The following is a 5039-nucleotide window of genomic DNA, read 5'->3' on the forward strand; positions in this document are numbered from 1 at the left end:
TCCATTGATGTGAGAGGCAAGTGATATTATATATATTATATATCATATATTGTATCATATGAGTCCACCGCAAACAGATCTTGAAATCAATTTTTGCTTTTGCTCCAGAGTCTCACAGGCATCAGCTAGGTTGACTCTCTCTTCAACCATCTGCCTGAAGCCTGGAAAGACTTCCCGTTTGGCTATCTCAGCGGCCTCCTCCATCTCGGTGGAGAAGTCCCTGGTCAAAGTGCTGATTTGGACTGATGGCTTCAGGTGGGGAAGGCAGTCCTCGTGGACTTGAAAGATCACCTCATCGCTCCTGAAGTCACAGGTCACATCTTCCTTACCATAAGGGCAGGAAGAGTAACCCAGGAAATTCCCCCCATACCGTGGTGAAGATCCTGTCTGGTGTTGTGTCATCGTCACCATCACTGTCAAAACAGTCCTTGGGGATTGGTCCTAACAGTTCATTACCTAAATCTATGGAAAAATGTCGGTCATCAACCGCCATTCCAATAATGGTGCCTGCGCCCAGAGTAATACTCTTTAGGTTGCCGTTATCCACCTCTATTGGAATGGTGTTGTGTTCTATATTGACTAGTGGTGTTGGGTTTACCCCAACCCTTGCTGTTGGAAATCAGCACTAAGATGGACATAGGCGTCAGGGTTTTTCAGTTTGTCCTCTTTTAATTTTTACTTCCAGTGAGAAGTGTCGGGTCCATTCTGGGATGGTGACTTCCTCTCCAATCTGAATTTCAACTGCATATGGCAGCAGTTGAGCTGACTGAAATGCTTTCTCTGGGTCAAAGTCCATGGGATTACCCGCTAATCGGGACCAAGCTTTGAAGTTTATTAGGTCCAAACTAATGGCAAAGCGATTGAGAATGTCACTGCCTAAATAAAATGCAGCAGGGACATCTCGCACAAACCAACAATTATGGACTATGCTCTAGTTGCCTGTGGAAATTTTGAGCATACACCTGCTGCTAGGCAGGCGATGTTTGGAATTGGGTGTTTTGAAGTCCATTTCCCATTTGTCCATCAGTTTAAATGTGGGAATGGCTGGATCTTTTGGGAGTTTGCGGAACATGGCCTCGCTGATGAAGCTCTTACCATTGTTCACACATACTCGGGCATAATAGGAATAAACAACTGCTCTCCAATTTTCTGAATATTAGCCAAGCTTTGAGCTGATTTCTCATCTTTTTGGACTATAGGAATGGGATTTTCTGATTGTGAATTGGTATAGAATTTTAGTGTGTTTCCTTCCAGTGTAGAATGCCACCTTAGACGGGAAGGAAGGTTGATTTTCAGAAAAAGAGAGGACTCCCCTCACAAGTTTGTTATACTACTGCAATTACTGTCACGTCTGGGATTTCATTATTCTATTTGGTCAGGTTTTTGTTCAACCATGTGGCATGTGCCATTTAAACTAACATGGTTGACACTATGTTTCAATTTTATTGGTCGGCTAGTCTGGGTCCAGAGGACCTTGTTTACACAATCTATGAGGGGAGACAATCTACGCAGGATGTCATTCCCTAGTAAACATGGTGTGCCCTCTGGAGTCACAACTATGACTGGGTGCTTCACCTTGTGTCACCCAATTTGAATGTCCAAATCCACAGTCCCCTTGACAGGAATTTCCTTCCCGTCGAAATTCTGCAGTTGTCCAGGAAGAGGGGTGAGAGGAATTTGGTATTTCTCCCCCCTTCCCGAATTCAGTTGATCAAAGGCCCTTTTTGACAGAAGGGTAGCTTGGGATCCAGTGTCCACCAGTGCCAAAATTGTACATTGCCCCTGTATTTGGACCGGGGCGTAAAATCTTCCCTCCTTTTCTTCAAGGGAGCAGAGATAATGCACATTTTTGGCCAACTGGTGGTTTTGGATACTGACAGAGAGGTGATTTGGGCAGGATTCTGTTTGGGATCTTGGGAACTTGTAAGAAAAAGGTGACAGCTGGATATGGGGGAAGTTTTGGATTCCCCTGGTTCTGATTCTGGGCTGCCCCACCCTTTTGGAGGCAGTCACCAGGATGGGTTTGAACCAGGGGATTTTCGTGCTGGTCATTCCAGGTATTGATGATGGGCGGTTTCAACTCGGTCCCCACATCTACCCAGTCTGGATTTGTATCCTTTGGAACCCATTCTTCTTTGGGAGGAGTTCCCCCATCCCTGAAGGAGAAGATTCTTTCCCCAGGATCCTCTGAGGACCCCTCTCCTTCAAACTGGAAAATGTGTACCTCCTACTCAAAATGGGCCTTCTTAGGCTCTTTATTTCTCCTACCCCCCCTCTGTTCCTTGGGTTGCAGATTTTCGGGGGCAGGAGATTTCGGTTCCGGTCCCTGGTTTTCCAGGGGCTTTTCACAAGTGGGGAAGGAAGCTTCCTCCAAGGCTTTACACCCCCCCTGCCCCTTGTGCCTCCTCCCTGGGAACCGGTGGGTTGTTGGGTTTCTTCCCCCGTCATTGTTCTGGAGCACCAGACCCTGGATTTGAGGAGTTCTGAGCCACCATGCTCATCTGAGGTTTCTGTTGAGCCCTCAGCATGCGACCCAGATCCTGTGTCATGTTCTGCACCTGGCGCTCTAGTTGGGACACTCGCTCTGGCTGGTACGGGGTCCTCAGATCTACCCTGGGTTGATCCCGGGAAGGGTAACTATCCCTTCTCGCAATATACCCCTTGTTAGGGAAGTGTGGTTAACCCTCCCCTCCCCCGGATTGGGCTGTCTGGGCTCAGGAAAGTGGGGAAAGAAGGATGGATTGCTTTGGGGGTTGAAGTTTGGCGGGTACCTGGGAAAGAAATTTGGTCCGGTATTTGGAGGATTACTGCCCTCCTGGGGAAAGTGAGGAGGGAAGTTTCCTGGGTTCCCCGTTGTCTGGTTGGATCCGCCCCCCCCTCCCCCATGAGGAGTCCATACATAGCACAGAATGGGTCTATTTCCCTTGTAGCGTGGGCTGATGTAGTCAGGGGAGTTAGGGGGTCCCATTTGTGGGGTTACCTCCCTGACTCTGTTTGCGATTGGCCCGAGGGCCTTCTGGGTTTGGGGTTGTTTGGATTCTGTGTCGGAAGGTTTTTAGGCCCCCTCATCTCTAGATCTAAAATGGGGACAACCTTCACCTCTGCCACCTTAGCAGCAGCAGGTGCGTTAGTTTTGGGGCTTTTGCTACTATTTTTATTTTCCAACGGCTTCTGCACTTCATAGATGCGCTTTGCTTGTTCAATGACCCAGTCTAGTGATCTTTTCTCGTGAAAGTCCCTCACTAGCTGGGTCATAATATACTTAGGGAGAGCATGAAAGAGGGTGTTCACATATTCTTTACCGTCAGTGCGCACCCTTCTAGTAGTCTGCGCAAAGGCGTGGTTTTAATTCCTGAACAAATTCTTGTGGTGCTTGGTCTTCCCCACATTGTAAGTTGTAGGCTGCCTTGCGAGCCTCCTGGGGGTTCCAATGAATGGAAAAATGTTTCAGGATGGCCGCCCTATTGGTGGACTATCTAGAATGGTTCTGATCCTCCAGCCCCGCAAAGAAGCTGGAGTACTCAGGGGAAAGTCTCCACTTTACATACTGAATACAGCTTTGGCTGTCCTTCAGATGGAAAGTCTCCATCTGTTCAAATAACTCAAGGTGCTCCGAAACCGAATATTTAGCATTCTTGTGGTAGGGCATGATGACGCTCCTAATAGCTTTTATTTGTTTCAGGGGATCCTTGAGTAAAGCCCTCTTGACTTTATTGGCTTTTTTAGTTCGGGTCACCCTGGTCCACTCATCCTCTGACTCAGAGGCACTGCTACCAGAGGTGGCTGTCTGGTCTTCTAGACTCTCCCGGATTCTGCGAGCTCGGGAATGGCTGGAAGAATGTGGGGGCCTAGTCTCTTGTGACCTGTGGCGCTCAGAAGAGTCTTCTGACTCTTCTTTGCTCCCAGGATTGGCTGAGTATTCCCCCCCCACTGTCCTAGCTGGGAAGAGGTTTTTAGTGTACTCTTAGTGGGCCTAGTCTCCTGGAGTTCCCCACCAAATTTTACCGTCTAATCTCTGGCTAAGTTATATTTTTGAGGATCCATTTCTCTGATTCTCCCCTCACTGGGGACTCCCTGATCAGAGAAGATGGCCCTAGCACTTGGGAACCTATACATAGATGCCCGCCCATCCATTTCTGGGAGGCGCTGACCTATTAGCCCCATATTCCTCATTGAGTTGAAGTCTACCATCCCCATGGCCCTTGGCTCATGTGAGCCAGTGGACATGGGGTAGGCAGAGTCCATGGAGTTGAAGACATTGAGGTCTCTGGTGCCAGGGTTCCTGAGGTTATGCTCAGGAGTTTCCCTCTCACACCTGACCTCATCTCTCTCAGCCCCTACTCCCTGTTGGCATGCACAAATCTGACCCTTATTTTCTTCAATTAAGGCCTTACTGGTCTTTATTAATTGTTCCTGCATGGCTATTTGTCCATGGAGCCTGTAATATTTCTCACAGAGAGCCTCATTGTCTCTGTGCTTCCTGTCTGATTTGGGAGTATTGGGCCACCTTTTGCTGCAGGAGGCTCACCTCCTGAGTTCTGTCCTTACTGGCCTGGTCATTCTTTGTCAGAGCATCTTTCACCCTCCTGGTGTGCTCTAACAGCTTTTCATATTCCATTTTGAGTTCACCCAGTCCCTGAAGGGCCAGGTGATTTTCTTCGATCTTGGTTTTTAAATAACTGACTTCCTGGCCTAAGGTGTCCCTTTCCTGAATTAAAGGGCCTCTCTGTGCAGCCAGGTCGTCCCTTTGTTTTTTGAATGCACCAGCTTTCTGGCGCTCTTCATCAAATTCTGTTTGGGATTCAAGGTCTTTGAGAATGAATCTATTATTTTCCTCTTAAGGATTCTAGGCGGTTTTGCAGGGTGACTATCTGCTCTGCACAGACTATTATAGTTCAATTGCTGCGCCAGCTTTTGTTGGCTCTGTAGTAGAGAATCCAACCTTTCTTGGCACTCTTTTTGCAGTGTCAGTAATTTGGTGTCTTGGTCTACCCTCTCTTGCTGCAGGAGATCCAGATCTTCTTTTACTTTTGTCAGGT

Source organism: Ambystoma mexicanum, chromosome 8 (assembly GCF_040938575.1).
Source record: "Ambystoma mexicanum isolate Mex_15411 chromosome 8, UKY_AmexF1_1, whole genome shotgun sequence".
In the NCBI taxonomy this organism is placed as follows: Eukaryota; Metazoa; Chordata; class Amphibia; order Caudata; family Ambystomatidae; genus Ambystoma; species Ambystoma mexicanum.